This window comes from Equus caballus, chromosome 3 (assembly GCF_041296265.1).
Source record: "Equus caballus isolate H_3958 breed thoroughbred chromosome 3, TB-T2T, whole genome shotgun sequence".
NCBI classification, from domain to species: domain Eukaryota; kingdom Metazoa; phylum Chordata; class Mammalia; order Perissodactyla; family Equidae; genus Equus; species Equus caballus.
The window spans coordinates 125,097,362-125,106,612 of NC_091686.1; the positions used below are offsets into that span (position 1 = coordinate 125,097,362).

At 56.9% G+C, this 9,251-nt stretch overlaps 1 long non-coding RNA gene across 1 annotated transcript; it reads left to right on the forward strand.

The window, feature by feature from the left end:
- The first annotated feature begins 131 nt into the window (after positions 1-131).
- LOC102149012 (uncharacterized) lies at positions 132-6,091 on the forward strand. The gene is made up of 3 exons (XR_290085.4): positions 132-1,025; positions 4,449-5,661; positions 5,839-6,091. It is a non-coding gene; the product is annotated as an uncharacterized lncRNA (long non-coding RNA).
- Positions 6,092-9,251: the final 3,160 nt, after the last annotated feature.

Genomic DNA, 9,251 nt, shown 5'->3' on the forward strand with positions numbered 1-9,251 from the left:
GGGCGTGGGCGGGTCTTGGGACGGGGGCGGTGGGCGGGGCAGGGTAGGGGTGTGGCCACGTCTTGGAACCCAGGCGGGTGGGGGTGGGGCGGGGGCGGGGGCGGGGGCAGGGGCTTAGGTGGGCCGGCGGGGGCGAGGGCGGGGCCCTAGAGGTGGGGTCGCAGGTGTAAACGTGCACGCTTTAAACTCTGCACGGCTTGAGGAGGTCACGCAGCGCTGCGTGTCCAACAGCCAAGCGTCTCACAGCGCGGGGAAAGCCTCTGACTCAGCAGGGTCTTCCCTCAGACACCGGGACCCGTCCTGGGAGGCCACCTAAGCGCCAGCCCCTTCGGTTGGTGACAAACAGTATGGGGAAGGGCAGGAGCTGATAATTTTCTGAAAGTGATAAAAGCCGTCCATCCGCAGATCAGGAAGTGCTCTGCAGCCCAAGAGGAAACGCGCAAAAAACGCTGGATCCGCACTCCTCTTAAGGGAGCCGGGAAACCACAGAAAAGGGAAAACCTTCCATTCGCTGGAGGAAAAGAGACCTATTACCTCGACGTGCAAAAAGGGAAGAGCGAGCGCTGACTTTTCAACAGGAGAGCCGACGCCAAGAGACAGCGGAGCGAAAACTTCGCAGTCCTGAAAGTGAGTAACTGGCAACCTACGATCTAAATCCAGCAAAAACGAAGGTCAAATAAAGACGTTTTGGAGAAACCAACTCTGAGAACGTTTGTCTCCACTGAGCCTCACTTCAGGAAGCATTCAGCGGTGTCCTTCAAGCGGGAGGAGAATGACCCAGAACAGCCCAGAGTACAGGAAGGAGGGAGATGAACAGAGAGGGTGTGTTGTATGGAACCCCCACAAAGGAGGACTTGTGCAACAGTCACGTCTTCAACTGTCTCTAGAGAATTAGAATGTGACAACAACAGCACAGAAGTCATGAGGGGCATAAGTGGAGTGTGGTTGGCTGGCCCCCGACGGAGTCCACTGTCCTAGTCCCCAGGACCTGTGACCGTGACCTTACCTGGTGAAAGGACTTAGAGGTGTGATTAAGTTAAGGATGTTGAGATGGGAGATGATCCTGGATTATCCCAGTGGGCCCCCCCCAAATGCTATCACAGTGTCCTGTGGGGGAGGCAGAGGGAGAGCTGACATGGAGGAGGCCATGCGCTCACCTTGGAAGAGAGAGAGGTTTGAAGATTGTTCTAAAATTTGTACTTGGCATTGGCTTCGATCAGATATGCCCAATGTGCAGACACGGAAATCCTTGCCACAAGGGAAGAAGGTCGTGCTCATAGATCCCTAGGAACAGGAGGCAGGCTCCCCATGCAAGGCCACACGGGGAGCCCAAGGCGCGTCAGGAAGGGCCTCACATAGGAGTCTTTATGACAGGCAGGACACACCCGCTTCCGATGCAGGAAAGGGCAATGGGAGAGCTCTCCTCATTGGTGTGAGGCGTGAGTGGGCCAAAGGCCCTTTAGTTAAGGGTGTGGAAGGCCGGACAAGACACAGGCTCACCTAGGGTCTGTTTGCTGAACTGGAATTTGACAGAAGTTGGTTAAGAAGAGCATCAAGTCTCTCAGTTAAATGGGCTCTCTGGGACCTCACAGGGACATGGCAGTTCTCTCTGTATTTTAACAAGTAACATGTGTGTCTTGGTCACTGTTATAATGTCTGTAACTCCAAAGGGAGTAGGTGTGTCCTGACCAGGCCTTGGATTGTGGCCTTAGTATGTGTGCAGACATGCTGATTTTAATTTATATTTTGCATTCTGTGAGACAAGAGACTCCTAGGGTTCCATCCACTGAAGGGGACGATTTTTAGTCAATGGCCTGATTGTGTATGATCACTGTGCGGAGGAGCCATCGTTGTTCAGGGCATCCACTGCTATGACAACAGATGAAGTTTGGCCAAGTGTCTTGACCCCTGGGTACATCTGTCATCAGGGACGTCCCAATTGAGGAAGGGCAAGCAGCAGCACTCCACCGAGCTCTGTCACGCTGGTGGCTGGCAGTGCCACTTGCATAGTCCACGAACTCCCACTGCTGTTCGCTTGGTTAGTCCCAAGGGGCTCCAGGTAGCCAAGGGGTCTGGGGGAGGAACGTGGTGCCACTAGAACCCAAAAAGGACTAAAAGGTGTTGGACCTGTGTGTCCGTAATGAGTGTGTCACGTGAGTCTCCTTGGAGAAGGCTGTCATCAGTGTAAGGCCACACCCGTGCTCGTGGAGAGAGGTGGCTGCAGCCGAGCTCTTGTCTGCAGAGGTCGTGTGCGCTGGAAAGCTGAGGGACCCATGGGCAGCCTGAGAAGGCGCATGGTGTCCCTTCGAGGTGGAGGCAACTGCAGCTGAGAGGCTGGCGACGTGGGCCCTGGACTGAGCATGCTAGCTCACCTACCCGAGCATGACATGCTCCAGCAGTCGGCTGGGCAGAGCCACAATTCAGTGACATCGGGTATTGAGGGTGGAGGCCCTACAGACGGGACCCTGCTCCAAGGCTGTGGGAATCCACCTTGGGGTGCCCTCAGTTCTTCCAGTAAAAGAATAGGCAAAAGTGGGCGCTTTTTTCTCCCTTACCTTGGTTTTCTTTCTTCCTCTTCTCCCCGCTCTTTTTTCTTTTCTGTTTTCGGCTCCATTTATCTCTGGCTGAGAAGTGTGGGCTGCGGCTGCCTCTCCCTGGGACGTCGACCGTCAGTGGCAGCATCGGTCCTTCTCATAACAAAATCCAGTTTTCTCTCTTAAATCAGACCTGGCTGCATCTCTAGGCAGGCGAGAACTTTTCTGTTTCCCCCTGATTGTACTCTTGAAGCCTTGGTGTTTGGGCTATGGCCCTGGGGACATGGCCCTGCCCAGGACTCGTGGATTCCTGGAGGCGCTGAGACATGAGAGAGGGCCTTCAACGACAGATGAACTACCAGAGCCCACACCCCATGGGCTCCCATCTCCTTCTCCCACACCAAGCAAATACTCCCCCTGCCCCAAGCCGCCCCTGCCAGGTACTGGCCAACCAGGGGCCGCCCCCATAGCCCAGACCTGCAGAAAGCGTTCAAACCAGCCAGTGCTAACTTTCTGTGTGTACCTTTGCTGCCTTGCACGTTCTTCCCTTTGGAGACCCCAGTAAGGCTGTGAGCCACGTTCTCTTCATGGCTGCCTGTCTCCTGGCTCAAACTGGTGTCTCCCGTGTTGCCCTGTGTGGTGTACTCTTTCTCTTGGGAAATATAAGTAATAGATTCTTCTTTCAAAGGCAGTTGCCTCTGTTTCTGTTACCTTCCCATATCTGATTAAAACAAATCCTGGGTGCAAATTTTAGGATAAATGCTGTGTTGCTTTGACAATGGAGGAAGGGGCCGCAAGCACAGGGATGCAGGGATGGCGGCTCCAGAAGCTGGAAAAGGCCGGCAGTCGGCCACTGGAGGGAAAGGTCCTGCCTGCACCTAGGACACATGTGGGGGCCTCGGCTCTCCTAGATTGGAACCATATGGCCAGAGCAGCGGGGACAGCATGGCAGTGGGCACAGATGGACAAAGGCCCCCCAGGGACACAGCACGGCACACATGGCAGGGTCTGTAGGGTCATAGAGTTTTGTAAAACCTGATAAACTGAGGTGCTGTGACCACAGCAGTTCCCACGCTGTCTCGGGCTCCCAGTCGTGCTTCCCCTCTTGCTGGAGAGGTGGGGGCACTTTTGGGATCTGGCCCGGGGGAAGTTGAGTTGTGGAAATGTCAGCTGGGGTTCAGTGGAGTGTATTTATGTCGTCCCCGTCACTTCCCTGCATAATGAAGTTGATGCCGGACATCCTGGAGTAGAGAACAGCTTCCAGGAGCTCCGGTGGCAACAAACCAGGAGGAGTGAGTCACTGGACCCTGAGAAAGGCACTGAGCACCCGCTGACTTCACAGGAAATGCTGACGTTGACGAGGTCTCGCAGAGTCCCGACAGCCAAGGTGACGAGGACATCATGGGGAAGGCTCATCAGATCAGCAGCCACGTTCCAGACCAGTCACAGCGCAGGGAACGTGCGCTGCCCAGAACTTCCCTGCTTTCAGATGAAAGAAGCAGAGAAAGTCTCTCAAACTTCGGCAGCAGTCCTATCGATGTGTGTGACACAGCTGGTCACGAGTTGGCAAGCAGGGTCGTAAAACAGCCGTCAGGGTTTTTTTCCTCTCAGCTTTGCCGGAGGGGCCAAATGATCTTTCTCTTTTCTCCCTGGAAAATGACATTGCAAATTTGTTATAAGAAGAAACCATAAAAAATGTAGATGAAAAAAGTATCAGAGAGGAGGAGCAGGCAACTATGAATAAAAACTTATGAATAAAAATTATGAACTTATAAACAATTATTTTCTAGATTTTGTGATGCTTGTGCTATTAGTCAGCTTTTAAAAAAATGTTTAATTTGTGGTGATTTTTTTCTCTCGTTCTGAATAAATGTGTATCTAATTTTATCATAATAATTTTGCTTTTTTTCTTAGAGCCCCAATGGCCTCCGGTTGCCCCAAACCTGGATTGGCTCAGCCCCACGCTTACCTGGTCAGTGTGCCGGGTCACTAGACCACAGCTGGACCCCACCTCACACCGCCTGCCGGAGCAGGCCTGCTGGCTGGGAGATGTAAATGTGAAAGCCAGCAACTCCAGCATCCTCACCGCCTCCGCCCAGGCAGGTGCCTGGACAGCACCCCAAGTCCTTGCCAGAAAGGACAAGGCAGATCACTGGAAAAGGTGGAAACTAAGAAGGCCTGTTCGCCGAAAGCCAGCATGGAAAGGGTGGCAGGGCCGCCTGCTGTGGAGGAGGCTGTGTGCTCTGTGGTGCAGACACAGTGGATCCCCCATAATTGCAAATTCACCCCCTCCCTGGGGTTTGTCTGTGGCCCCACAATCCACGCTCACGGTGCTTCCGTGGTCTTTTGGGGACCCGCACGCTCCCGGCTGAGGTGGATGGGACGACGCTCTGCCTTCTGGTTTCAGCTCACGTGTCAACAAGTGTCCTTTCCCGCCTGTTTAGTGCCACGTTTTCCACACCTTTGTGCTTTTTGTTGGTGAAGACGGCCCGAGGCCTGGAGCTGGAGTTCCGCCTGGTGTTCTAAGCGCAGGAGGCCGGACGAGCCTGACGGAGAAGATCCCGCGTCACGTGGGCTCCTGCAGGCCGAGGGCAGTCTGCCGCGGGCTCGGCGTTCACGCATCAGCCACGTGCGTGCAGTGCGGTGTCTTTCAGCAGAAGCACACGCGGAACGAGGCTCTGCCGACCCACTGAGGAAACCTGCGGCCGCACCTCGCGGAAGCTGGCGCTGATTTCCCCAGGAGCAGGGCTTCGCGATCCCTCACTCAGTAATTCCATCTTCGCGGTGACTTTTTAGAGCAGAGCAACCGCGAATAGCGAGAATGGACTGTAACTGGCGAAAGAATCGCCTCCAGAATGTACGATGAGCTCCTGCAAACCGGTGAGAAGGAGACACCCCACGGCACACAGTCACGACATTGGACAGAGGCTCCGAAGAAGAGCTGCAGGTGGCAGGGGACTCTGACGGGGTGCAGGCGTCCCTCACCACAGAGCAAATGCCCACCACACAGACGCCTCTGCACCCCACCAGAAAGCCCGAAATCACAAAACTGTTAGTGTCCAAGGTTGACAAAAACGCCTGAAGAGGAACGTCTCCTGTGCTGCTGGTGGAAGCACTGCAAGTGGACGTAAGTGAGGCCATCTTGTCACACTAATGACGCTTTCCCAGTTAAAACCCTTCCAGTGTGTAGTCATTATAAATTATTATACACTTTCATGATTTTCTGGCCCTGATCCTGTGCACACACCCCTGCTGAGGTACCCTGATAGCTTCGTTCTTAACAATCTCGACAAATCTTCCCCAGGAACGAGAAGGCCTCCAGGAAGAAGGAACACCTGCAGGACGTTCATCATCGTAGACAGAAGAAAAGAACAATGAGGGACCCTGGAGTCCGTCACGCCCGAAGGCCGACATCTCCACACCCCTCCTCACTGCCCATTTTCCCTATAACTGCCTCGAGGTTCCGTAATTCTTTGAGATGGTTTTTTGAGACATTAGTCTGCCATCTTCCGGTTATACTGGCTAATCAAATAAAGGCTTCCTTTCTCGATCTCTAACTCATCGTGATTAATTGGCTCAGATCATGGTGAGCAGAGCGAGACCGTTGCTTGGTACCAGTAGGAGTTTTGATTTTTGCGTCGATTTTTGGAAAGCTGTTTGGGGTTATCTTCCAGAGGTGAACACAGCATGCCTACTTCAGCAGACATGTGCTCATGTGCACATGTGGACGAGAATGTTCCTGGAAGCCTTTTCATAAAAACCGAAGCCTGGCAACCAGTCGCTAACAGTAGAAAGAACAAAGTGTAGTGCATACCCACAGCAGAACGGCCGCAAGTGTGCAACTGAGTGTGCAGCAGCAACGAAAAGACCCATCAGCGGCGCTGAAAACAAAACGCCAGGTGAAAGGAGCCATCGCTGCACACTGCACTACCAGTCCATTTCCGTGCTGTCGCTCAGGCCAGCAGAGTGCGGGTGTGAGCGTTCAGTGTGCAGGGTTCTGGAACAGAGTGCCACAGACGTAAATGGCAGCTTAAACACAGACATTTATTCTCTCCCTAATTCTCTCCCTGATATGTTGAAACTCTAACACTCCACCCCCCAAGCCCGTGATGGTGTCCGGAGGTGGGGCCTTCGGTAGGTGATTGGGGTCAGGTGAGGTCATGAGGGTGGGACCCTCCTGATGGGATTTGTGCCCTTCCGAGAAGAGACACCAGAGAGCTTGCGCTGTCTCTCCACCGTGTGCAGACACATCGGCAAGGTGGCTGTCTGCAAACGAGGAAGTGGCTCTCGCCAGAACCCGGCCGTGCTGGCACCTGCTCTCCGGCTTCCAGCCTCCAGAACTGGGAGAAATAAATGTCTGCTGTTGAGGCCGCCAGTCTGTGGTATTTTGTTATGGGGCCCGAGCTGACCATGACAGTGAGAACAGAAAGGGAGAGACAGACAGCCCTGTGGAACCAAATGGTCAAGAGCCTTGAAGGGGCCTGCACAAGAGGCTGTCCACAGCAGCAGACGGAGCCTGGGCCTGCACTGGGTGCTGTGTTCCAGGCAGAGATTTGGTTGTGAGCTTCAACCACAAGCTGCCAGTTATTTAGGAAGGTATTCTAAGAAGTTCGTGGGAGGGTTTGATGGAAGTACAGCTTTCCATTTGGTTAATGTGCTGGATCAGGAAGCACCAAGTTCTGCAGAAATGGTCAGATGTGGATTTTCCTTTTTAAGATGTTTTCTCTGCACTCCTCTTTCTTGCGACTTGAGAAAGAAAGCTATGTCCTCAAATCCTGTTTCCTTAAGTCAGTGGCAGTTTGGATCATGGGAAGTGGGCTTCGATAGAAAACTCTGCCTTCTCACAGGCACTGTGATTGGGTCCCAACCCTCCCAGGCCTGATGGAGAACAGGTTCATCGGGTGGGTGGCCGAAAGAGAGAGGAGTGGACCAGGGTGCCCGAAGCCATCTGGCGTGAGGTTCAGGAAGTGGGGAGGAGGCTGGCAGGAAGCTGAAGGCTCCAGGAGCAGGGACTCAGAGCAGGTCCCAGGCGCCTGTCTGAGGGACTCAACCGGCCTTTGCACTCTCTCTTCTCCCCCGACCCCCACCACCCAGATGTGCTCTCTGCTGCCAGGCCAGCTCCTCCTGGTCACTCAGTCCTGGCTGCCTCCATCCACAGTGGCACCAAGACACTAAGCGGCGTCTCCCGGGCCTGTTTATTTTTCAGTTTGCTGTCTGTCTGCCCCAGAACTCAGCTCCAGGTGTGCGGCCGATGCTCAGTGCAGTTTCTGGACACTGATGAACCTTCCCAGGATCCATGGTGTCTTCAGACCCAGTCCCTGGTCCCACCCTGTCTTCCTCCGCTGTCCACTCCTGGGAGCCGCCCTGTGCAAAAGGCAGCATCTCCCTCCCTCCTTGCCTACTCTCCCCTCCCGCCCCCCCCCCCCGCCCCTCCCCCTGCGGGCCCTGCCAGCAGGTCTAGCACACTTCCAGGCATTTCCTCCGTAGCATTTGTGGTCTTTACACCCTCCCCCAGACATTATCCTCCCTGGCTGTGTCCTCCGCCAGGTTTTTCTCCTCTGGGGCCCTGGAGTCCTGCCCTTCCCCGCACCGGCCCGAGCCACCCCCTCCCGAGGCCCTGCAGCCCCTGCTCGCCCTGCCGGGGCAGGGGCCTGGCACGAGGGCAGCCAGAAAAACACTGGTAGGGACCTGGCGGGTCCCCAGGAAGCCCCTTGGCCCGCGACGCCCAGCCCGGCCACGCGCACTGCAATCCGCGGTCAGGCCCGCAGAAGCAGGGACCCGGAGCGCTGGCAGGCGACAGGAGCAGGGCGACCCGCGTGGACATGTCCCTAGCGCCGCCTGGACTAGACGAAGCTGTGCATCCTGCCCGGCAGGGCTGGTGGCGTTCACTGCCTTCCCTGGGAGTGTGGAGGAGTGGGTCTCTCATAGCGGGGAGGGATCCAGGGAGCCTGGCGGAGAGTCGCGACATGGCCAGACAACAGCCGAGGCCAGGGCAGGGAGGGAGCGGAGCAGCCTTGGAGCTCCCCACGGGAGAGCTGATGGGGGGGCTCCCCTTAGGGACCATCGCGAACTGGAGGAGGAGCAACGCGCCGGCGGGCAGCAGGCCCTGGCCATCCCTGGCTGGAGCCTCAGCCTCCGTCTGTGGTGAGGGCAGAGACGGGGCATCTGGGGACGCTCGCGCAGAGCAGGACCACGCGTCCGAACACCCGGCGGACGGAGCCGCCCACGCACGGCTCGGGGGGGCACGCGGAGAGGCAGGTCCTCCAGCCCCGAGTCTGCTCCGGCGCCCTCCTCCTCCACCTCGGACCCCACCCGGGTCCCCCGTCATCCGGGAGCCCAACGGGACCCCCAGCTCCTTCGCCTCCCCCGACCCCCGGAGGCCCCGGGCCGCGTCGTGCACTCCCCGGTCCTCCGGCGGAACCCCGAGCCGCGGGCTGGATCCGGGTGCCCCGTGGGAGGCGGCCGTGTGCGCAGGCGCGGGCCGGCCCCACAGGTGCAAACGCCCCACGGCGGTGCCTGGCGGCCGCGCGCGAGGAGGCTGGTCCCGGCTCGGGGCCTGTACGACCAGACGTGAGCGGTGGGACCCCTGCCTGCCAGTCCTCGGCACGCGTACCCCAATCGGATCCCGCCTCCCGCCTCAGGCCCCGCCCCCGGGGCAGGCCCCGCCCCATCAAAGCCCCGCCCCCACCTCCGGACCCCCGCCCCTCGGGCGCGCGC